The sequence below is a fragment of the Pezoporus wallicus genome, unplaced genomic scaffold (genome assembly GCF_028554395.1).
Source record: "Pezoporus wallicus isolate ANWC-B61680 ecotype Strahan unplaced genomic scaffold, APGP_CSIRO_Pwel_v1 contig_420, whole genome shotgun sequence".
Taxonomy (NCBI): domain Eukaryota; kingdom Metazoa; phylum Chordata; class Aves; order Psittaciformes; family Psittacidae; genus Pezoporus; species Pezoporus wallicus.
This window is the reverse complement of record NW_026636658.1, coordinates 199257-226345: the sequence shown is the minus strand read 5'-3', so window position 1 is coordinate 226345 and position 27089 is coordinate 199257.

The following is a 27089-nucleotide window of genomic DNA, read 5'->3' as shown; positions in this document are numbered from 1 at the left end:
TGGTTTTTGTTGTCTAAATGGGCTCAGATATGTCATTCTTATTACCAAGGCTTATTTAATTCATTTACTAGCTTATTGCTTGGGATAATATATGCAAATAGTACATATTAAGAGTGATATGAATTATAGAAAGCATTACCATTTATGTGGAAGATTCATCAAATGTTAATGCAAAATCCATATATAGAATACAATAAATAATAATAAAACATGAATGTGCAGCAAGCATACAAAAATGAAGATCCTAAACTGCCCATTTATTAAGCAAATAAGAACAGCGTATCCTTAGCCAGCAAGGGGAAAAGGCAACAGAAAATGACTGTGCGTTACAGTGACACTGATAACCATTTTAATCAGGTACCCACTATTGTGACAGGGTATGTGCTTGTGAACGGGGAAAATGAAAATATGTGTCATAAAGGAATTCCAGCAACTGTGCTGGTTAGAAAGCAGTAGGAGAGATTTTAAAAATAAGCCCATGGATTTAGGCTTTACCAAAGAGCTTTACCAACAGATTGGTTGGGCACTACACCAAACACTTGGTAAAAACTATAAACCCAAGAGTAGTGTTTTACATCATTTTGAGTTTGCATTTCTTAATTTTGTGATTCAAATGTTCTTGCTTGCAGGTATAGCCTGGAATGTTTCTAGCTGGTCATAAAGGGTTCTGAATCTGTAACAATCCGTTTTTCTCATATTGCAAGAAAAATTATCACTTATCGTTCTAGTATCTGGCAAAGAAACATCTACAGAATCTCATATATCCCTACCTAATTTGGCATAACTGGCAGGCTTTTCTAAAATGGAATAACTGAATAATAATGAAGCCCATTGATGATGATTAGAAACATTACAAAGAGTGAAAAATTAGTAATATAGTTTCTTATATTCATAGACTGCTTATGAGAAGCGCATTTTTGTAGAAATCATGCATAATTATTACTCAAGGAGACGCTATCAAAGGTAAGTTATGTGCATTTTCTCTCTGTCATAAAAAGTTCTCATTATTGCAGCCTGAATTGCTACACTTTGAAAGTATACTTTACTTCTCCATATTTTCCTAGTGTTTCGTATGATGTTTCACTACTCAGTTGTTTTAAATCAAGCTTTCATTTTCCCATACATTGATAACCATTTACAACACCATGCACACATCCTTTCAGGAATCAGACATCAATATTCTGCATGTTAGTTTTGCTCTTCTGACCACAGCTTTAAATTAGGGAGTTTTTACTTTTCTTTAAAAGCCTGGATGTCATTTATTTCTTTTCTCAGTCTGTAACAGAACACATACCTATGGACTTTTCAATACATATCGCTAGCCTTTATAAACCTCTATCATAAAATAGTGAATCATTCTTTAACATCTGCTCATCCTTGCAACAGAAAGGAAAAAAGTCCCCACTCTTCCAGCAGCAGTTGTGAGCTTTCGCAACAGGCTCGTGTATTACTGTGCTAGACATTGCACAAGCGGGATAATAAATCACTTTTGTAATACCTTATAAAGAGAAATAATTATTAATATGTCCATTAAAACATTAATAAAGGGTTATACACTGTTTGAGAGCAACAGATTAACTACCATTCCTAGTAAAGGAGATTTCTATTGCCTCTTCCCCTATGTTTTGCTTGCTTCCCTACCATTCCTCCTACTGCTGCTCAGTTTATTAACCCCATGTAAACATAACATTAATGCAAAATGTTACCAGATGTTTAAAACAATCCATGAAAACCTTCCCTTAGGTTCTGTAGGCTTGAGTCATTAATCTATAAATTCTTTGGTTTCTTTTCTACTTAAACATTATAGTATTTTTCCGAAAGGATTTGGTGCTCTCAAAGGTAAAATCTCACTTGCTTATTAATGCATGAAATCTCACTAAAGTCACTGAAGCTACTCGTGTGAAAGACATACTCAAGTTCATTATGGAAAGATTAGTCATTTGGGCTTAAGGAAACTGTATACAAAGTGCCACAGCAAAGTGAAGTAGTTTCAGTCTCTCATTTACATGCAGAGCAAATTCTTCCACCATTTGCTTCCAATTTGATAACTGAGCAAAGGCCTAATAATAAATAACTCAAAAGAAAAAACAAAACAAAACAAAACAAAGTTATTTACTTTAATAAGCCACAGCTTCAGATTACGGGTACCAGAGGATCTCTTTCTTTCGTCACCCAACAGGGAAGCGAGGAGCTGCCCTGCAGCCTTCCATCTCATACCAGTCATTACATGGGCACTTCATCCATCTGCAGATGCCCGGACAGCTTCCCATGCACAGACTGAGGAGGCCAGCTGAAGAATTTGGGGAAAAATTAATCAAGGGCAAAAGATCAGCCCAAAATAAAACCGAAGCCTACACATCCCAATATAGATGTTCTTACTAGTGCCCAAATACTGCTGCTCCTAGCCATGTTTCCCCAAGGATAAAAATCCAGACCAAGACTTGCACAGCCTCTACTCCTGAAAGTGACTGGAAGAGGCATGGTGCTTCCCAGAAAGATGACTCCAATGGTTGGGAACTGCTGAGCCCTCCACAGAAATTAAAGCTTCTTCCTCTTGGCAGCCTCCCAGGAGAAGATACTGGCAGTCATGTTCCCTTCCCGTCCCCTCCCCTCGCTTCCCGCAGGCTCAGGAAGCAGAGTGGCTCCAGACGACACAAGGAGACTCTCCCTGTTCAGCTCTCCTGAGGTCAGCAAGGACTTTGGTACAGCTGTGTTAACCCTTACTGCAAAGCTCTGCTATTCGCATTTGTAGCCCAGGCACTTCAGATAACACCCCTCTAAATCTCAGCATAAATTACAACGAATAGCTTCTTATGTGTGTGTGAAGCAACACCTCACCTACCACTTCACTTAATCTCCTTGTGCCACACTACACCAGGATCACCTTATACTGAGAAAAGCAGCTCCTGGCCTGACATCCAGCTTCTGGCTCATGATGCACAAAGCAAACCTGCCAAACCTGGCCGTGGGCGTCACCGCTGGTCCTCACGCACCCAAAAACCTGTGATGGTGCCACAGAAAGAAGGCTTTGCTGCTTTGGGGGTACATGCAGTAAGAGTGGGGAATGGTTCACACATTCTTCTGGAGCTCTGCATTTGAGACAACTACCCAAGAAACAAGTGCTGCAGAAGAAAGGTGCACAGAAGGAGCAAGCAAATTGCTCAGGTTAACGCCAGTTCCCTCATGGAGAAATCAATAGGCAGGACACCAAAAGGCACTGCTACAGAAAGCACTCTAAAAACATGGTAACTTAGTAGAAAATTGTCTCCTTTTCATGGGTTAGTGGGGTTTTTCAACTCCTTATACCAAATGTAAATGGGGATGTTTAGTAAAAGTCCAGAAGAAAACTAAATACTAAAATAGATAATACTTTCTTCTTTAAAATCCTTTTCTGTAAAATATCTCTTTCAACAAATATTTATCTCTCTTCTGAAATCCAAGTATTTACTATATTTATTAGTATTTAATCTTTTACACCTTGGTCTCTCAAAACCAACAGCAATTTTAGTTTTGGAGAAGTGATGCAGAACCTCTCACAGAATATTCCCTCCTTATTTCCAAGAAATGTTTGTGCCCTGGTCTAGGAAGCTTCCAAACATCCATGTATAACTATCCACAGTCTACCTAAGTATGAGGGATTTTAAATTTTTATATGCATGGCAAGCACAACAAAAACACTGAAAAAAGAAGAAATAGCCTATTATGTCCAAGTAACAGTAAAGTGGAAATCAGTAATATGACAGTATATATTGCTTATTAAACTAATTAGTTGTTACTTGTCTCATACTAACAAGTAAAGGAAAATGAATGGTAAGCTTGAGAAATCTATACCTCATTTCACACAATGGAACAGAATTTGACCATCTGAAGTGTCTCTCATCCTGTGGCAGGATTTCAGCCTGTACTTCAAAAGTAAAAATCCCTCCCAAATTGGTCACAGCAGTGCTATTATCCATTACAAGTTAGAAGGAATGAAACGACACGAAATCTGGCGTAGCGCCCAGACCTGAATGAGGCTGTTGCGGACCAGCCTGACACTGATATATTCTCTGGTTTCCACTGAAGTATTGGAAGGTTTCATGGCTGCAGCAAAGCCCCACAATTCTGTGCTTGCTGCCAGGCCCTTGCACTAAAAAAGGCTGATTCATGGCAAAGGGAGGTGGTGCAGCCAAGAGCTGAGCATGACCTAGAAATGGCAGACAGGGCTGAGGATCACGTTATAACTGATACGGAGATTATTGGTCAAATGTTTGACTATGCAGACCAAGAAGAGCCTCAGAATTCCTCTTGGAGATAAACCAGTTTTCTGTGCAATGTAAACAACCTGAGTTCAGAGGATGGACATCAGTAGGTATCTACAATGTGAAAAAGGAAGGTTGAATAATGCATCATCATGCATTTCATAGTATTTTTTCTTTCCAAAAAAAAAAAAAAAGCAATTATAAGCTATTTTCATGGGCTCATAATCATCATTTTCCATAGAAACTTCAGAGACTGTCAATGAAACTTACAGAAATATCTGAAATGCTGATTGTCACTATGTAATTGCTACAACACTGAAACACATTAAGGAGAAACTGTCTGGGCACTCAAACAACTCCATCTTTGAAAATAACACAAAGGTGACACTTCAATCCCCATCTGCAAACCTAACAACGTACTATGCAAAGAAAAACATTACATACAAGTCAGACAAAGACACCAGCCCTGTAGGTGCAAGGTACAGAACAGGATTTATCTAGGCAATGGTACAACCGTATTTGCTGGGTTTTAGAAAAAAAAAGGAAAACTGCTGAGATGGATGGAGTGGCAAATGGTCTGCCTTAAGAACTTTCAGAGGTATTTTTACAGACTGGTGTTTGTTCAACCCAGTAAAACAAAGGTCGTGAAGATACAGCTACTGTTTCCCGATGTACATATAAGAAATAGGAAGGAGATGCTTAAGCAAAAGACAACTTTAGCATTAATCATAAATACATTGCAGACACGTGGAGGACATTTCTGATAATCAGTGAAGTTCTGAAACAAATGTCTAGCAGGAGTAATGGAATGAGAAGAAATCTAAAAAGCTTTTAAGTGGAGCTTTAGCAGTGAAGAGGTTCACAAATAAAATACCACTCTTACAAATGAGAATATTCACTAATTTATAAGTTTACTATTATTGTTAACTTTAACATAGGGAAAAGATAAAAAATAGTAGCAATTTGTAAAATTAACAAAGAAAACTACCAAAAGACACAACCTCCCTTGAACTTCATTGTTATTTTTCTAAAATGGGCAAAAGTTACTGCTACAGAAAATTTGTTTCCAGTTCCATCTTTTTCCAGTTATATAGCATGACATACATTTGATCTCAAATGATACTAACAAATAATATCCTTTGTTTTATCCAACTATCTAAGCATAGAAATGTCTACTAAAAAGAGTGATTTGCTGGCTAACTGAGATGGTGGGTTCTTTTCAACTAATCATATCACTCCTTAACAGCACATTATATGGCATACAAATGTTAACAGCAATATATTACCACAGACAGTATAATACTTTCAATTTAGTATTCTAAATGTTGGTTTAAAGTGAACATCATCTTAAGAAAACTGAACCATTGTCAAGACATGAATCTACAGTTCTAACAATAGGAAACTAAAGTCTTCATTTAATAAGAAATTATTATCTTCCTGCATCAATTAAGAGTCCATCTTTACTATCTCGCTTCTAAAATCTTTACTGTTTTACTTGTTCTTAGTAGTTATCCTTAACGTCTCTGTAATATGCTATGGAGTATCTAAATATCAGTGTGTTCCATCTGGTATTTCTCTTCTGGGGTTAGATTCCTCAGCTGCATTGTTTCTCCATGGACATGGCAGCTGTTAGATAAGCTGAGTAAATTCAGGGCTTCCATTAGTGTGGCAGCAAAATACAAAGAACAAGTGGTCCAGTCATTATTTCCCATTACATTTCCATCTGATAGAAAGATTACACTTGGCTATTACCACCAGAACTTGTTTTATTCTGGGTAACTCATATTTAAATTGATTTTCCCTAAAATAGAATTTTTATGATTGCTCTTTCCTGTTCTATGTCTGCCTTTAAGGAACAATTCCCAAGCAGGAATACCTGTTATGAGAAATTGCAGTTGAAGAATTCAAAACCCCTACCAGAAAATGACATAGGCACCAAACTCCCGTAAAGGTGCTGAATTCCCAGGCAGTGGGCATCCACATTGTTTTAAAATAGGCACTGGGTTAAAAAACCAACAATGAACTAAAATTGACTGCTGACATTTTGAATGTAGCCATCCATAGAACTCAGTATGAAAAGGAATACCCTGATTATTGTGTTTTGCTCCATATATTTTTGGTAGTTTCTTCACTCTTATTTGGCAATACCGTCCCAGAATGTCAGAAATCCACACTCTGTATAATTTTGGTAGCACTGAAAACTGAACACACTGTAATGGAAAGGAATCGAGTGGTCTCATTTCACCTCCAAAACTGAGTGAAACGCATGACATAGACAAACTGCAAGAATGAAGAGAATTAAATTCAGTTCTCCTTTCACTTTTAATATCCTAAGACGTAGATTCCAAAAAAAGGTATGTCACCAGCTGCGTGCAACAGCCACAGTAGAAAATAACTGCTGCTTGCTCCCTGTTCCCCAGAGGGCAGTGACCAGGAACAGATGCAAAAAGAAAGACTCGAAGAGCATTCCCCCAGTATCTTTCACAGCTCCTGGCAATCTGCAGTCCTGGGACTTCCGGACCTGGAGGTTACATCAGCATCTTCCTGTTTAGTAGCCCTCAACGGACCTTTCTTTCATGAATTGTCTAATCATTTTTTAAACCTATATATATTTTGGCATACGAAACATCCTGTAGCAATGGATCCCATGACTTAATTGTGTGTTGTGCAAAATGAGTACTTCCTTTTGTTTGCTCTCAATCCGCAGCACAACCATGTTGTCTGATGCCTTGTAGGTGCTGTGTTCAGAGAAAGGAATAGTACTGCCTTGACATTTAAAACCTCTGTCCCATGATTTCTGACTCTTTCCCCATGGAAAAGTCACAGACTGTTCATGTCTCTTCCATGGCCATGCATACTTGACCATTCCCAATATTTTCCGTGCTTTCCCCAGTTCCATATTGTCTTTTTAGGAGAAAGCTGATAGAACTTCACGTCGTATTCTGAATGTAGATGTGCCATTGAGTACACTGGCATACAGCAGTGTTTTATTTAATTTTGCATTTTCTTACTAATAATTCCCAATATTTTATTAGCCTTTTTCACTCAGAGTGTCAAGGCAACATTTTCAGGAAGCTACTCATAAACAATTCTCAAAACACTTTTCTCAGCTTTAATTTTGACTAACATCTTCAAAAATAAGTTAGCACCAGAAAAGTTGATCAATTCACTACTCCTGGTCACTTCTTTAGTTCAGCTATGAATATATTTAACAGCAAAGATTCCTGACCTAGATGTCTGGAGGACAGCACTGGTTTCTAATGAAAATTAGAACAACTGATTTTTAGCTCTGGTGTATCTGCTTCTCATTTCTGTTTATCCTAACATTTCTCCTACCAGCACCTGAACACAAGATAGGTCTTCAGCCTTGGCACCGTAAAGCAGAAATCAAACTTTATTCAAAAGAGTGAACACAAATTCATGTAATTCATTAAGCTTTTCTGCCTTATCATTCCTCCTGCATGTGTATTTTATGCATTTATTAGCCATGCAGCTTCTGTGGCAGAATCTCTACTCTGGAGAAAAGGGTTTTCTTCTTCAACCATTTATGTTGATGTTTCTCATGTTTCTCAGAATCTTCTTAGGGCTGCATAGTGGTTTTATGTTTATATATGATCTGGTTTTATATTTAACCAGGCAAGGTTATGCTCTTTTTCCACCTCCCATTTTGAGCCAGATGCTTTTTTATTTATGAAAGCCTCCTTTTGCTCTCCTGTTTAACCATGCTGCTCCTTTTTGATAGAGCTATATATTTACTCAAAGCCTCTAAAATAACATAACAGCCCTAAGAAATATTTACAAGCAGTACTACCAACTCATTCTATAATAGTTATATATACATTACCTTGAAACACTGTTGTTAAATGCAGTGAAAGTATAAAGAAGGCATTTATTGCTTATACTAGAAAAATTCCATTGTTATTAATTCTGGGAAGGGTTTTAATGTTGGCATTGAAACACTTGTAACTACCTAACAAGAGGATTAGTTACCTCAGGCATATATCACAAGAATGGAGACTCTCTCACATCCAGCATATTGATTTCCAGAGACTGCAAATGGAAAAAGGTACCTTCACCTTCTTTGGTGAATTATTGATTAGCTCAGCCTTAAAAGTGCCCCTTTCTCTCCACTGATTGCAGGGGGAGTTTGGATAATGAGCTCTTACATTGACATCTATGCTGTAGATATTTCAAATTAGGTGACGTAAATCCTGCCAAGAGGAAACTCTGTCATGACACTTTTCTACTCACCATATGCTGACAATGAAGATGACACACTATGGGAGATGTGACATTCTGTCACCACTATTAGAAGATACTTCTGTACTGGAGCGATGGTCCGTAGCTTTTTACAGATTCAAAAAACACTGAACACTCACGTCATACCTGTATTTGGCAAGGTGATGTAAAAACACTGTATATAAAAGAACTGTGACCAGATTTACGCCGGTTGACGGCAGAAAAAATTTCCAAAAGACAGGTCTGTTGTTGCAGCAAACCCAAAACCATCTTCTGACGTTCAGTATGGATGGGTTTTCAACCTGCACTAGGTGGAAACCTGGTAGTGCTTCTTTATTTTTGAATTGTAGAGCCTTGACTCCTTGATCCTCATGATTTTCAGGTTTACAGTCAGAGCAGAAGGCTTAATTTACTGTCACTGATGCGTAATTTATATTGCGACCTTGGCCACAACATTTATTCTTGCGATTGTGTTGGGAAGTGATGCTCACTCATTCCCAGCTTCTTAGCTAAGCAGTGTAGAACAACAGTCTGCATATTCTTTGTCAGTTTTTTTCAGCTATAACTCTAATTCAAGCTGCTTTCGGCACTGACCTTTTCCATTACTTGCAAACAAGGTCAACATTTTTTGTGGGCCTTTTACATTACTCTCCTATAGATCAGGATGCCTGTGGTTTTGCCTCCGAGTGCCTGTCATGTTGGCAATAACTATGCTTTTGGAACTAAGAATGGAAGATTTTCAAGTGGTGACACTGGAATATATCTTTTTTACAGTCACTTTCCAGATATGCTTCAAAGACAGGTCTCCCTAGGTTTCTACCATTAGAGATTTTGTGCACCCATGGAGACTAACAGAAGCTGAATGTTGCTATAGAAATTGCGATATTAACTACTGTCCCATGGATTGCAGCCTCTGTTGGATCCCAATTCTCCTCAAATTGAAAACAGTGGCAGAACTCCAGCATTTTTTATTTGTGGGGAAGAGTAAGATCCATAGGAAACCCTGGGTAAGCTTGTAAATAGTTTGTCTTGAGCTGAATGAAATATGTCATTTGTCCCTGATGATCTCTCTCTGCCAGCACAGAAAGACAGCAAAATATAGCACTTTGAAACGTACCAGTGGAGGTGAAGAAATTTTCTCGCCATCCTCAACAACATCCACAAAATACAACAGAACTGCTCCAGGTTAGCGGGTTCCGGCTGTCACTGAAAGTTTAAGGAGTTTCCCAGGATCTGGAAGGCTTGGGATGTGTATGTACCTGGAGGACCAGAGACATTTGACTTTTAGGTATTTTAATCCTTTTACCTCTGCAGATCAAAACTGCCATTTTCAGCCTAGATGACTCCAAGGAAACATCATCATTTGCATCTTGTTCTTTTTCAGCGTACCTAGTCCAGACTCTCTTGACAACCTGCTTTCTACTACAGAAACACCCACCACAACACTGAACCCAATATTCAGTGTGTGCAGGTCATGCTTTTAACTCTCACAGAAACATTCACATCAAACGCAGGCAGCAAAGCAGGAGGGGCAGGCACACTAAACAGCTTGGTAAAGGAATGCAGAAGACCTCAGAAACCTATAAAATCCTTAATGGTGCTGCTGATTCAAAAGCTAAAAGTTGCCTCATATCCACATATACAACATTAAGTAAACTTACTAAAGGTGATCTGTACTGCAACAGTTTGATGCGTTTGAACAATAATTTGGGCATGAATAGTTAGTGCAAATGTCTTCTGCTTTGGGTTTTGGGTCCTTATGTATGCAGCATTTGTATTTAACATCTATCAAACTGCTACTGCAATTGCAAAGGGCACGCTGAGTCAGTACTTATATCTTCAATGTATATCTTCAATCCAAACTCCTGGAAAGAGTATTTTTCAGATCATTTCAAGATTTCCACACCATTCCTTAAAAAAATGCACATATGTCACTGGTATCCTACAGCCTTCACAAAAGTCGTCCATGAACTTCCAGTTATCATTTGTTAATATTATTTTAAAAAATGCACGAGGCATTAAAAGAAATAAAGGACAATGAGTAAATGTTTGTCAAACCTTATAGCATCAGTCACACAACAGATGCAGTGAAATCACAGTATTTGTATTGGGTTTGCATGGCAAGGCTTTGGAAGCAGGGGAGCTACAGGAGCAGGTTCTTCAAGAAGCTGCTGGAAGCTTCCCCCATGTCCAATGGAACCAATGCTTCAAGATGTACCCACACTGGAGCAGTCTATAAAGAACTGGATCCCGTGGGAAGGACCCGCATCGGAGAAGCTCATGGAGGACTGTCTGCCATAGGAGGAACCCCACACTAGAGTAGGGGCAGAGTGTGAGGAGTTGTTCCCTGTGGATAAAGGAGCGGCAGAGACAATGTGATGAACTGACCACAACCACCATTGCCTGTCCCCCTGCACCACTGCTGAGAGAGGAGGTAGAGAAAATCAGCAGTAAAGTTAACAGGGGGGACATGCAGCCTTTGCTTTTGCTTTATTAAACTGCCTTTATATTGACACGTGAGGTTTTTCCATCTTATTTTCCCCTCCCTGTCCTGCTGAGGGAGTGATAGAGTCTTAGTGGGCACCTGGTGTCCAGCCAGGGTCAACTCACCACAGTATTTTACCCTGAAGCATATTATTGCTGATCCTCTCTCTTAAGCAAGCAAGCTAAACTCAGAAGCTGGATGCAGACCAAATCTTTCCAGTTTTAAATAAACTTCTTTTCTGTTTTCTCCTATTATTCAATAAAATGTTCCCAAAACAATGGTTTCATAAGCTATAAACAAGTTTGGTATTTAAATAATTAAATTTGAATGGAGGAACAGAGAATATATTAGAGGCTTGTGCCTTCAGTCAATAAAACTATCAATGTTTCTAAGTTTTAGTGCAGAAAGGAACTCCCAGCTTCTAAACAAGATCAAGGTCTGCTTATGACAAATGATCTGCAGGCACATTCTGCAGGGCCTCTGCCTTTTACACTTCTGCAGGGGGTGAAGAGAAGTATGGGGCAGAGCAAACTATAATCTTATGCATTTGCTGTTGTTGTAGACCAAAAAGCTTATGAAATTTATTAGCAATTTTTTCCTTTGGTATTTTTCCATCCCCCTCTTTGATCCAGTAAAGAGAGGCTGTTTCTGGGATGTACCCAGCCCTGAAGAATACCCCTGACTGCCCCTTAAATCCCCCCAGAGCCAAAATGCACATCCACTGGACTTCAACCAGACTCAGAGAAGCCACAGGGCTATTTAGACATTTTCTGTTTAATAACCCATTAATTTGGGTTTGTACTGTGGAAAGAAGCCTTTCCCACGAACCTCCTAGCTCCTTTCCATCACACTGCTTGTCATCAAAGCCTGGAAGGCTGGCAGTGCCAAGCCACAGTCATACATTCAATTCAAGGCAGAAATAATGCAAGGGAAGATAAGATGATGTAAGGATTTGATGGACTATAAAAGGACTATGTGATGGAGCATTTCTTAAGCATGGCTTTCAGTTGCTTTGGGAGTGGAATCGGAATCTTTTCTGTTTGCAAAGAAAGAACATTTACCCCAGTAGAATGATCTACATAAATTCTTCTGTACAACTGAAGAACCACATTAAGCACCTAAGATTTGCCTTACACAATATAAGGTGCTGTGCTGGCACACACAGGGATGAGCATCACTGCAGGGCAAATTTCAGCTATGGCATGTATTTGCCTATCTAGCATCTAAAGATCTGGGCAAAGCATTCTGCACACAAATATATACCGCAGGAAAGAGGGAGAAAAGCACTAGCTCCTCTTAATGCATGTAGCAGCCATTTGGGAAATCCCCCCAAGGAGTTTGCTCTGAAAATTATTGGGCAAACGTGTCTGAGAATGTGAATTTCAAGAGTGCTGTTAGAAGTGAAACTGCATCCATCAAAAGGAACTGGTTTCCTGTTTCTATTCTTCTTGCCTTTCATTTTTCAGATGTTTAAGCTAGATAATGAAAAGCCATTCCAGCCCATTTTAGGTATTGTTGGGATGAGGTAAGGCTGTTATCTATTTGAAGGAGAATCATTTTTCATTGTCTGCTGGTACAAACAGGTAGAGACTTTTTTGCTTTCCCCTTACTTTCAACTGACATAAAAATCTTACCATCTTCCGTAGAGCAGTATGGAATTTATCCATTCCATTTGCTTTAGCCCACAGTACACCAATAGGAATTGGTGACTAAAGCTACGCTTCCCCTTGAAAATCTGGACTATACAAATTTCATGTTAAGTTGGTTTTCTGTGGTTTCATACTTTCATTATCCTTTTTCATTTCCTTCTCTCCTCATCAGTTTCGTAGTACATGTGGAGTGTAAACTAAAGAAAGCACCTACCTCATTCAGACCTTTCGACTTTTCATACAATAGCAGTCTGACATAATTGAGACCAGGATCTCAATTTTATGTTGTATTTAAAGATGGTTCTAGGAACCCATGTCCCACTCACTACATTATAAGTATTTGGATATATAAGTATATGGCATCTACACCTCTCAACATATCACCAACACTTTCTGCACCTTTTAAAGTATCACCCATGCAACAGTTGAGCCAACGGAGCAATAGTTAAGTGTGTATAACAGCATTATTTCTCGGGGAGGGGGGGGGGGGAAGGGAGAGGCCTTGACTAAAGACATTGACAGCTTAAGGCAATCCAATCCCGAATGATATAAAATTACTTGAGAGAAAAGTCGATGAAAAACTGCATGCTTCATGGTCATTGTACATTTCTTAATGCTCCAGGCCTTACTTTGATCAGTCTTTTTGACCCACAAATCTTTCAGAATCCAGACTAAACTCTGCAAACCAGCCCACTGCTTTTGAGTCCTGCAAATAAACATCTCTTACAGGCAACAGGCAACTGAATTAGTTGCATCTTGTCAGGTGTAAAAAACATCAAGAACCATTATGCAAGCTCAATTCACACTCATTTCACAGACCCAATTTTGCTGATGAAGTTTCTTGTATATGAAATAACATGACTGCTAATTTTCATGGAAAATCAGACCACCACCACAATTTATCAATATAGAAAACATCCCCAGAGGAAAGACAATTCACTTCATCCCTCAAATTACTCATGTGAATTTCTCAAACCGATCAGGCTCTTTTCAGAGCTGAATTGTACTTCTGAGTTCTAAGACTTACATAGACTCATTTTTCAGGGAAAACATATTTGTGGATTAATGAGCCCAAGGCTGCCTGCTTCAGGTTTTGAGTGAAATGGATATGCCATCTGCAATCTACTGTTTCTCATTCCAGGATGAGGCCACTGGATTTAAACACTTTCACATTATGCAGCTTTATGAGGAAAATAGCTTTTGTCGAATCAGCAGTTTTTAACTTGTCTCAAAAGCTTTGGGAGGTTTTTTGCGGTTAATATAAAAATTGTTACAAAAACAAAAATTAAGATTATTAAAAATAGAAGCCTGTGTAAATATTTCTAAAACCATATTTAAATTGGGCAGATTACCAAAAATACTCACTGACTGCTATGGGAAAGACAAATACTTGGTTTTCTCGAAAACATGCCATTTATTAAGTAGCTTAATTTGGGGCTTCTTTTTGGACTTCTGAAAGTGTCTTACCTCCTTTCATATTCCGAAACTAGAGGGGAGAGTTTTGATCAGCTCCTAACACAATCAACTTAAATGCACCAAGTGAGTCTTACATCTAGCCTAAAACCATGTCAGTGATCTATGGAACTGCTCAAATACAGCCCAGAAACCAGATACTGATTTACAACATGAAAAGCCATGGGGATTTCCAATCCTTTATTTCAGGGCACGGTCCTCACGAGCTGTTGTGTGTTTACACACCAATCCTGCCTTTTCTCAATATTCAGTATTATAAAATGCCCTTCAGTCCAAGTCCTACAGCTTTCAACTGATTAATTTCTGGTATAGGTGGCCTGGAAGCAGTGTGACACAGCAATAAGCTACAGAGCAACCCCTTAGCAAGTGCAAAATTAATAAATATTATACTTGGCAAGATTTTTACTAAACTCTCACTGGTCTCAGTTCTGCCTTAGGACTGGCACAGATCTTTGCACCAGCATCAGTCAACTTTCAGCAGTGCAGATGTGGCACAACAGAGTTCTGCTAAGTGAAGTATTGTTAAATTACACAACTTTAATTTATTTGATTCCATCATTACACAAATGGCCACCTTTTGGAAGAGCACTTGCAGCGTGACTCCATCATCTCAGATTTTCTCAGACCAAAAAAGAATTATCCATCCTCTGCAGCTTTTAGGCAGGGATTTGCTTTGGCACTGCACTTCCTTCCCCAGGCCTTGCCAAATGTCAGAACATTTGGAGAGAGAACATTACATTCTTCACCATAAAAACAAAGCAACAGAGAAATAAAGGAGTAGTTAAGGGAGCAAGACTGCTATCTTCTCACCTACAGCACACTGTGATGAGGAGCAGTTGACTGCAACACAGGCTGCCTGATGTGGGACAGCTTTTCCAACACAAATATGTAACCGTAAAGAGACTGTCACAGCAGTAAGCCTGGTGGTTTTATTATTTACATATAGAATTACTAAGATGCTTTGGTCCTTTCGAGTTCACATGGTGATACCTGGGGAAAAAGAAAAAAAAAACAAAGGTAAAAATCTTAAAAACACTCACCAGGTTTATATTTCCTCTTCTTTTCAAAGAAACTAATGTAAAGAACAGCATCCCTCTGGCCTGCAGGCACCTCTCCAGCCAGCAATTACAATTGAAAAGAATTACAGCTGCAATCTAGCTGAAGAAATTGTCTTATCTGCTCCATGAATGCACACTTGGGAGGATTCTTAAATGCTACTTTATATCCCCAGAGAAGAGTCACACGGAGACAATGATAAAAAAGGCATCTGTTTTAGACGTGTATAGTTCTAACCACTAACGCAGGCTGTGTGATCTATGTCTGTGGATAGTATGACTACTGCTCATTAAAATTTTACCATAGGTTGCTCCATATCTTATTCATAGTGTAGAAGCTCAAATGAGACCCAAACAGTCAGCCTGGAACCTCCAGAATAAGCGTTTGGAAACAGTGGAGGGATGGTCCACGAAAATTGTTCAATTTTGAGAGAATAAAAAAGTCTTTAAATTTATCTGACTGCTGCCAGCTATGTCTTCCTGAACTAAAGTTAGCACAGGTAGTATTTCACTAACATGGACTCTCCCAGTGACAAGCAAGATAAGAGATACATTCTGAAAATTAGTTTCAAAGAAATCAATCTAGAAAATGCTGAAGAAGAATCTTCACCAACAACTCTTCTTTTTTCAAAATCATCTCTATTTTTGCTTTTGAAAAGCAAGGTACAAGAGAATCAGTCTGGAAGGACTGAAAGTTGTCAGCCTTCTCTCCTGAATGGCACAGGTTGAAGGAAGTCTTCTGATAGAACCATCTTCCAACATCTCTGCTCACTACTGCTTGGTACTTGCTCCTTGTGCTTTTACATAAGCATAAAGTACACGAGACCACACTGTCCTTAAAGAAATTACCCTAATCATGAGTCAGCCACATCTGAAGTATCAACTCCAGATCATTTCAAAATTAGCATTCTTGAGCTAGTCCACCCAATTTTAATAAACCTTAAAGCAGATTTAGGTGGATTAATCCTAAAACCGGTGAGAAAACTGTTAGATAGAAACAGTTGAAATGCTAATTTACTTAAGCAGGTTCTAAATAAACCCCCTAAAAAAACATAAATAATGAGGTCCTAAAGTATTTGCTCATATATATTTAGTGAGCTGTTAGTCAGCCAAAACAGATTAAAGCAAGGTGGCACTTTCTGTTTAATTTATCATATACTTGGGCATAGAGAATGAAGTAATTTGTTCTTCAAACAAACCCCTGATGTATGCAGAGAGACTGGTTTTATATATATCATCTTCCAAAATACAAGTTTCTAAGTCATGTTTCATCCCAGCCCCAAAAAAACATGGAGAAACAACAGCATTCTCATTAAATACCCACCTCTAATCCCACGTGTCTAGTCAGTAGTGTTAATGATCTTCAAAGGCGTGGATTATGAATAAGTCTAGACATGCTAGGAAGGTAGTGCTGGGAAGCTGAATGCTAAAAACTGGCAAGAACTGATTTAAAGAATAAACTGGTTTGAGGTGCACTGAGCACCTGCATTGTTATTGTCTCCAGTTGAAGATGCAAGGACTCATCTCCTCTTCAAAACCAGATGTACAGCAATTCAAGACAGAGAAGCTTATTGCCAAACTAGACCTAGCCCCTTAGGAGATACTGGTGTCTCTGTCACCCACTCAAGGCATGTGTGTGCTTTGCATAACGAGGCAAGCAGAGATGGCATCAGCCTCTGCTGAACATTGTTGTGGGGATTCAAGTCCAAAGCCGTATCAGTTTGATGCTGTGCCCAAGCTAATAAATGAGGCTGTGAGTAGTTTATCAGCCTATTTTCAGTCCTGTGCTGACTCAGATAAAATACTTCCACACATGGCATCTGCATGAACTCCCACTGCTGTGGGCATCTCTTCCAATACACTGCACTTCACACACATGTCGTATCCTAGGTGTTACAATACAGGAACTGGTAGAAAAGCAATGGAAAGCTACTTTTGAAGACACAGAAAAAAGGCCTTTTCCTTCCCTGTTTACTAAAAGCTGCGTATGCAAAGAGCAGAATTCTGTACCTGTGACGAATGAGAAGCATTTCCTAAAAACTAGGCCTCTCTATTTTAAGACAGAATCATAGAATCATAGAATCGTTAGTGTTGGAAAGGACCTTAAGATCATCTAGTTCCAACCCCTCTGCCATGGGCAGGGACACCTCACACTAAACCATATCACCTAAGGCCTCGTCCAACCTGGTCTTAAACACTGCCAGGGATGGAGCATTCACAACCTCCCTGGGCAACCCATTCCAGTGCCTCACCACCCTAACAGGAAAGAATTTCCTTCTTATATCCAACCTAAACTTCCCCTGTTTAAGTTTTAACCCATTACCCCTTGTCCTATAATTAGGCTATAATTCCCTGCTGCTTTTTGCTTCTGTTCTTGGTCTGATATAAGTTCTCCATCTGAGCTTTCTCTTCAGTATTTTGGGGAAAACAATGACAGGAATTCAACTTAATGTTAACACTGCTATTTTTGTTACAAATAACCAAAGACCATTGGTTTGAGTAACTGCGCTATAATTCAGCACATCTCAACTATTTGCAAACTCCACAACTTATTAATTTCTGACTGAGAACAATCCACAACCCCTTTGTGCCTGTCTTTCCATCCATAAAGTAATGGAAATAACGTTCCTTTGTCTTCTCTGTGTTGCCTTTTTGGAGCCATTATACAGCTATTGTATGGTAGCAGGTCTCAGGTGTGGTACTTACGGCTTCTCTAGTGGATAACAGCAACACAAAACACAAATAAAATCCTTCCAAATGAGCTTTTGTAAGTATTTGTCACTATGGTATTATGAAAAAAAATATAGAGCAAATCAATGCTTCAGGTTTTCTTAAGCTAAATTGACAACCCTGAAACTCACTAATGAAAATGACATGCAGTTATTTTTGAGTACTCATCCAAAACTATATTGTTAAAAATTTTTGTGTTATAAATACTGGTTAGGACTGAATTTGTTGTCCAACTCCACAAAGATAGAAGATAATATAGAGCAGATAAGAAAATTGAAACTGTGGAGAGAATATTGATTTTTAAACATAGGAAGAAACAAAAGAAAATGTGATATACTACCCTAGCAAGGAAGCAGAGACATGTATCACCTCTATATCCCATAATGGAAGAGAGCAAAAGTTGGTACACATTTATTTAGTCTTCCCAATATCCCATTCAGAAGTGTCTCAGAACGGCTACATGTTTCAACACCTAACCTCTTATGCCTGGCATATAGCATGCAATCCTCAAGGTGACATCTATTTGTATACACGTAAAGGAATGCACTAGATTTTTATATTTGCACCTAAAATAGTCCACTGTCAATGTTTTCTGGACGCAAACAGTCAGATTACATAGTTGTACAAACAGTTACACTTCGGCAGATAACTCACACAAAATACCTAGGTCAATTGAACAAGCATCTGCAATTTATAGCGACAATTTACAGGGATGTGGTTCTACCAGCTACATCCAGTCACAGAGACTTCCTGCTTTTAACTTACTTAAGATTTTTACCGTATCACTTATGCCCAGCTTTCTTGCCTTTCTCTCATGTACAAAGAATTTAAAAATAACAAAACCCAGCTACGCCATCAGCTAAAACAGAGTCTTCAAACGGAAGTAGTTCAAATGATACAACACTTCCACTATCCGTTCTATTTTTAGGTAAACCACTTCATACAATATTCAAACCATAAAAATATGACCAAATTAGAAAGTTAAGCATATCACGTGGGAAGCCAAAACATGGGTTACATTACCAGGTGAAGTTTATTTCTGTCTCCTTTCACATCCATGAATGACCTGGTCAATAGTGTCCATGGTCAAGTCCACCCCTCAATCATGAGCCCACCTATACGTTTCCAGTCTTTCTTGATGGCCTGATTCTTGGGTACATGAACATCTACATGGTGTACCTTCACAACCAGGTTCTTCACCTGGGCAGCTATAGCTTGCCATAATGCTGCAGCCCAGAAGGTTTTTCATTATGATTTATTATGGTTGTATTGGAACATTTCGTTTTGAAACAACTGCATTGTGAATGGACTTGTGATGTAGAATACAGCAACAAAATACTGTATGCTTTTCAGTGTCTTTTCTTCTTTTTTACTTCTTCCTTGCTCAGCACAGCAGTACTAACTCAGAGCTTATTTTAGGCGTAGAAGTATAGAAATCCTGGTTTTTGCCTTGACATTCTCCTGTCAGGCTGACTTATTTTTCGCCCCTGTAAAAAGTTCTGCTGGCCAGTGTGAACTTGAATCTAAAAGACACATCAGATTTTCCCCATTCCTTCTTCTCTGCAGCTCTATTCACGTCTCTTTAAGCCTTCCTTTTGTCTGCCTGCCCCACTTCTCCATACCTCCTGGGACAAGCAGCATATCAGCTCTACTACAGTCTTTGTCAACAACCAAAAGCAGCAGGTAAAGCTCATATTCATTCTTCTAAGAACAGGCCAGGCAAAGGCAAAAACACCCTTCTGTAGCTGACTTTGCTATATCTGGAGAGAAAACCCAAAGACAGAGGCACTAGAAGGAGCAGCAAAAACCTGAAACTTCAAAGAAAAGAACAAGAACTCAGTGTCTTTTCAGAAAAACATGATTGATTTGGAACACCTGACTCAAGATTTTTAATCTCTTGAGGCTGGCAATACCGAGAATATACCCTTTTGCCAAGTATCAAGTACCTACTGCTTTTATTTTCCCAGCTTTGTAGTTTCCGCTTTCCTTCTTTTCTTTGCACCCCTCATTGCACCAATATTGGCATTTTCAAGCCCAGCTGGGGAGCTCTGATGCTCTGCTATGTCCCTAAAAGAGATCACTCACTCCATGAAGAAGGTCAAGCCTTTTATTTCTCCCCAAAGAAAACACAAAACATTTCTGTTCCTGAAGAAGTCACAGTCAAAGGGGGAGGAGGGAGAGAGAATTGGCCTCAGTATGAAACTAAGTCAAATTTAACACCTCAAAGTGAGGATTTCCAATTGTCACGCAACTGTAAGACCTGAAATGAGGCTGCTGCAAGAAGGAAAGACAGGAAGTTGCAACCAGAAGCAAACAGCCCTTTCAGCTGGTGATGTAAAGCATGAAAAGACAAACTCACACATGATCCAGAGCCTGCTGAAATCAGAGTCTTTCCAACAACTGTCAGCTTTGGGCTCAGCATTCCCAGACATTCTTTGCCAAAGTGAATAATGCTGCAGTGTTTTACAGAATCATGAAAAAGCAATCAGACATTTCTGATCATGGGAGATAAAGAAAAGATAATGGCAGTTAACCACACAGAAGAGATCAGCTTCTGTGGACAAAACAGAAAGTAGATTGGCAGCAGCTTGCTCAGAAATGTGCTACAGATGTAGTTCAGCACTAGGCAGCTGGGATCCTGTCACAATTGGCTTTTTGGAAATAAAACAAATCAATAACTAAGAAATTACACTCCACATTAGGTTTAAGGGAATTCCTCCCTCTTTGTGGAGGAAGGATATACAATCACCTCCTGCTGGTTTGGGATTTCTAAACACAGAAAGAAATGCCACTCATATCCTAATACTTACATAGTAGAATCACTGTTTAGTGTCATTTCAGAGCACATGAGGATGGTATAAAAAAGAGAGACACTGAAACTGGCTAAGCTCCATCTGAAGTTTTTCTTTTTGATTGTCTAACAGGGTTATTTCTTTTTAATTAATAGCATAGAGCAAATGACAGTCCATGGAACAGGTTCAGGATAGGCGTGGGTCTGAAAATAAGCATCTTTACGTGCAACCAGCAGTCATTACTCACGTAAGATCACCCCTCAAACCATAATAACATACCAAATTTTCAGAAGAAAAGAAATGGAGATGTAATTGTCACTTCTGGATAAATGTGTTTTGGTTTTAAAAGAGCCTGAATGACTGTAAGGGATTATATCAAACCACATTGCAGCTGTAATATTTAAAAAGCTCTAGCTGCAATGTTCTAGATTACAAATTACATTTGATTTCATTTTTCATCATTCTGAATGGGTTATGATTGAAATGAGCAGGTGAAGTAATTGCCCATGCACGCCATGCACCACCCTCCCTGCCCCCAGAAGCGCCTGTAAGCAAAACAAGGTAACTCGAGGGGATATTCAGGGAAGAAAAGTTAGTAAATGAAAACTACACCCTTTTGTCAGTGTCTGTAATTTTTCTGTATTCTTCTGCAGCCCATATCTGCGCTATCTTTCATTAGCAGAACAGTGTCTGCAGCTATGGGCTGCGGAAACTAATTACTATGTTTCTCCAATAAAAACTTCTGTTCTAAAGAAATCCATTCAATTGCCACCTATTTTGTACTCATTTACGCTCATCTTCATTTTTAGAAAAATCTGCCATGCCCAGTGAATACACAAATATATTCATGAAATCCACCTGTTCTCTTCACTTTACAATAGAACTGATTTGGCGTGTGTTTCCTATTTGAAGGTGTCACGGTGCTTCAGACATTTCATGATAAACACCTTCAAAACTGTGTGGCTTTCTGTTTGGTTTGTTCGAGGAGGAAGAGGGGAGAGGGCTCAGCATTCAGAGGAGAGCCAGGCTACAGGCTGATTGACAGTGTAATAAAATATCCCAATCTTTCTTTGTAATCTCACACAAAATAATGTACGTTAGCATCGCTTCGCCAAAATGAAATCTGCGACTCTTGACACCGCAGCCACCACTGCTGCATGCAGGCAGCGTCCTCTGAGTCTGCAAGGTCTAGTGCTTACCAGCATGCCTCTGCTCTGCTGATATAGGATTTATGTAGGTGTAAATATTAATACAAATATTCACTGAGAACATCGGAGGATAAAAGAGCAGCAAAGAGAATGCTCAGTCATCAGGCTGCAGCCTGATTGCTGAACTTACCGCCAACGGTAAGTATGAAAACACAAGGCAGGTTCTGTGAGAAAGTGTTAGTGGGATATTTGTTGTTGATTTTGATGCACAGTGCAACACGCACAGAGTACCACAGGGAGTACAGAAGGTGAGTGGTGGGTTTTAACCGCAATCAGATCAAGTTTACAGAGATGGCAGCAAGCTTTTCAGCAGATGCTCAAATTGTTCTTCTGAGTGACTGCCTCCATATTCTTGAGCCCCTTTTGTTCAAGCTTAGGTACCCTTAACTACCACTTAACCCACATCATCTGCTCTTACAGGAGCTCATAGATGTGTCCTATACGTACCTTCTCCACATCAGCAAAGGCAAGTAAAGACGCTTGGTGAATGAAGATACCACAATTTTCTCCTGCAGTCAGAGAGCAAATGGGACATCTCTGCTCCTGGGAATGTCAAAGGCAAGGGTCAAAACAGGAAGCACAGAAGGCTGTTAGCTCACAGGGCATTTTGTTAAGAGATGGCCTGCAATTTAAGAAACCTGAGAAGCTGTGGGCTGTATGATCCAGCATCCAACTTCCTTAATAAAGGAACAAACATATTAAGGTCCTTCAAACTCAATAATAAGGAAAGAATAACTTTTTCCCACTTCCCTTTTCTGTATCAGTCACGGGTATCCACGTGACTAAATCACTGGCAGCTTCACTGGAAATATCAGTATTGCACACATGCACTTCAAACCAAGAAGCTGTTACATTCTTGAGAAGATTGTCTGCTACCTACAAGTTACTGATCTGTAGTGCTGAGCAGAACACACATGGATAATATGCTCATTTCTGTTAAAACAAACAACATTTAAAACTAATTCCACAGCTAATAGATTTTTTTTTGAAGTAAAACTGCTGTTACCTGCATTTGTTTCCTGCTGAATGGGTTTGTTTCCACGACTTGTGTTTGTTTTGATGCCATAGTTTAACATACTGTTTTGATCATATCTCAAGCCATGTGATCTCACATGTGTATAGTGATGAATAAAAAGAGCCTTGAGATGGAACAAGTATGAACATGTTAACAGAGTACATGTAATGATTTACGGCTATGTGAGAAAACTACACTGTACATGTTATTAGAGACATTTTCTCAGCTGCAGGAATTTTCAGAAGGAAAAAGTAACCAAGAGTGGCATGCTGTATTTTGTTTTCTAATTCCTAAGACTCCTATTTTGAGAGTTTGTCCACTTTTACAGCTTTATCAGTTGGTATAACAGATAATCACAACTCTCCCTGTAAGATCTCCTTCTAGGTAAAAGATGACCTTTTCCAGATGATGGAAAATAGATATTATTTTCTAATAATACTATAGACTAAATTAAGGTCAGCTATATATATATATATTAATGTAATGCATACAGGAAGGCTATCAAAAGTCATGTCACCATCTGCTCAAGTTACATTTAAACAATAATAGCTTTTTCAGGTGCTCAAAAACTCCCTTCAAGAAACCTGAATAGCTCACCTAATCAATGTGATAGCCAAACTTGCATTCAAAGAGTGGCTTCAAGGAGAGGGCATGGATGTTCTTGCTCAAAGAGCAGGCTGCTGTATGAGGTAAGGTCAATTCTGTGCTCAAACTTCCTGCATGGCAGCAGAAAAGCCATCAAAACAGAAGCCATCCTTCCATGAACTTAAAGTATATTTTGAACCAGTCACTAAAACTCTTCAGTTCTTCCTCCATGAAGTGCATATGTAAGAAATTCCTATCGTACATGTTAAGATTGTGTAGGAATTAGACCTATAGAAAGACACCTTCCAGGACAGCCACGGGTGAACGTAAGGCCATGCTTTTCACAAGTCACTGAATAGAAAGTGGAAAACTACACACATTTGTTAGGTCATTTGCATTAAAAACAATTTAAGCTGGTATTAGCAAGACATACAACTCTTCCTTAATTTTTCTTCCCAATGTATTTCTAGCTGTAACAATGTCCATCTAAATCCAAAACAAATGCACGGTTCCACTTCTTTATTATGGTTTTACTTTCATTTAGAATGGTCTTACTGTCAAGAATGTCAAGAATGACTTTGACTTTCGCTGCAAAGCTAACACATCTACTCTGACACTGTGCACACCATGGAAAGCACCAGTGCAGGGGAGCCCAAGCAGACAGAGACAGTGTTCCAGTGCTGTGTAAAATTAAGAGTGCAATGGTGTGAGAAATCGCCTGATTGGGAGATCTCTGTGTGAGTTGCTTGGGTAAAACAACTAGTTATATAACCAACAGCACAAAGTGGAAGCCACCCATTTTTTGAGTAAATTATCACTTCTTGATTTTTAAAATTGGCTGCTAAGCAATCACTGAACTAGTTATAAAAATAATAATCATGAAAATAAGTTAGATATCAATGAATTATTTTGCTTAGCAATAGTCTTAATGTTTGGTTATTATGTTCCCTGTGAGTGCTGGTTTCTCTCTTGATATGTCAGTGTTTCTTATCAATAGAATTCAGTGTTAGGAGAGTAGACTATTGGGAGTGAGGTGAAGAATAATGTCCACTTCAATTCAAATTAAAGAAAATATTGCTGTCACACAACTTTATCCTTCAAACTGCAACCTCTTCCCAAATACATATCAATAAAGATACAGATTGAGTGCAGCTATTGTTGATTAAAAATAAACAATAAAATTAATTAAAGTAAGGGAGAGGCAGAAAATGCATTCACTTCACAGAGCCCTGTGAGCTCGGAAAGCCCAAGCATGCTGTTATCTGCTGAAGCTGCTACCAAGGAGCAGTAACACGTTTGTCTGCTTTACATACTTTTGTAGCCTCCCCCCTCCAGTATCCAAGTACCTGCCATGCTGAGAGTATGCCTGTGAGGCAGGAAAATCCTGCTCTCTTCACTTTCCATACAGGATCAAAAGGGTGATTTGCTCAAAGTCACATGGGAAATCTGTGAGAAACAAGGAATTAAACCCAAAACTCTTCAATCTTAGCTCATCTCAGACTGCAGTTTTGCACAGAACAGTGCTAAGCACAAATGGGTTAACAGCACATTGACTTATACTATCTCCGATCTTCAAGTGTTTTAGCAAAATTATTTCCAAATAATTTGGAAATGTCCAAAATGACACCAGATTTATCTGGTCCTCTAATAATCTAATAAGAGTAACCGTATGAGTTACTGATGCTATGAGGATTATGTCATTTACAGATTAAACTGAGCACTGAAAATTATGCGGAGTTTCAGCAATATCATAATTGAAAACTTCAACTTTGATTTGCCTTTGAGCCAAAGAGGAAAACCGAGTTCAAATGTAAGAGATGAGAGTTTAAACATCCTTGGAACACTAACACATGTCAGCATTTCTGCTTCAGCTGCAACAGTTGTGCTATGGAAGATGCCCGCCTTCTGCTGCCAACGATGTTGCCTGAATACTAAAAATGCAGAACTAGAAGATGGCCCGATACAGCCCATTGTTGTGACATTCACATTTCGTCTGGATAATACTGCCCTTCCACTGATGTGGCAGCTTCTAACAGCGATGGCAAGGAAAGGTACATAATATCAGATCAAGAGGTGAGTCAGATAACTGCCATTTCAGTCATACAAAGGACTGCCTCGAACAAGAATCTGGGAAGCACAAAAGCAGCACATCAGAGGCTTGACTTCTATAAGCAGGGTGAGGCCAGACCAGAGGGCCAGCAACAGCCTACTTACATGGATTGTGAAGCTAAAATCTCAAAGTCTTTCTCAGTTTGTTTTAAAGGCCTCTTTTATCCTCCACTATATTGAGCATAATTTCTTGTAAGAAGAATATATACAAATTATTATAGCTAAGATGGAGACAAAGGGATAGATCATAGGAATTGCAGTAATTTACAACGTTGAATATAAATTTGGCTGTCCCTATTCTTATACCATCAGCAAAGAATGAGCTGAGACTCAGACGGATGGGTCTGACGCTAACACTGGCAGATTTCCAGCAGCCTCATGATCTCTATTATCTCTGGATGTGCCAACTGAATCCATCTCCAGCGCCCTCAGGACAGGAATCTTACAGGGACACCTCACTGCTCGAGAAACAGGAAATGGTAAATCAACAAATACAGACATTTCCCTCCCATTTGATGAGATCTAGTGATGATTCAAGTTTGTCCTCAAGACAGTGGAAGCAACCAAAGACAGCAAAAAGAATAAAGGAGGGTACACAGTAATTTGATTAAACTATTTCACAGTAATAAAATGCCATGCTCCTCATAATTTTTCTGTAGAAAACAAACTCAGTATCATTACTTGCAATATTGACTCAGATATTTAAGAACAGCTATAATTTATAATGCACACAGAACGAGGTATTTGCCATATGTTATCTACCCACAGACTTTTACTTAGTTGAGCATCTTTTAATACCTATCACCATGTGAAAATACGCTTTACACAGAAAGCAAAATCAGAGTAAACACTTGGTATATAACAGGCCATTACTAAACCTTTAAAAAGCATAGATAAAGACAGTTATATCAGGTTATATTAAAAAAGTATCATAGTCTGTGTCAAACAAGATACAGATATCCCTACAGTACAAGCTAAAATAAACCACAGTGGCATTGCAGTTAATAAAGAGAAGTTATTATTCATTGATATTGATTAAATACAAAATGCATCTATTACACGGCTCTATTAGTCAGGCTGTGACCCCGTAAATGCACAATTATCTGCTAAATATAAACCGTATTAGAAGAGTTTCCTACAAACAGTCCTAAGGGTAAATTTAATTTTCCTTCAATTAGGTATGAATTGAAAGTTGGGAGAGGTTTTCAATAGGAAAAATCATTTAAAATTCTCTAGCACTTCTACATGCATATTCATTTTAAAACTGCCATTTTCACTGTGCTTGCCTTTAAATTATTTTATGCTTTTTTTGCCTAAGAGACTTTTCATGAGGGCTTTTATTAATTTAAAGCTCCATTTCGAGAGATATTTTTTAATGGAAAAGTGGTTTCCAGGAGTTTATTGTCCTGTATTTATAAAGACTGTATTTGTAGCACTATGTTTACATATTACTACTACTAAAACTACTATTTTACATGCACATTCTCCATTGTGGCATGTAATAAAGT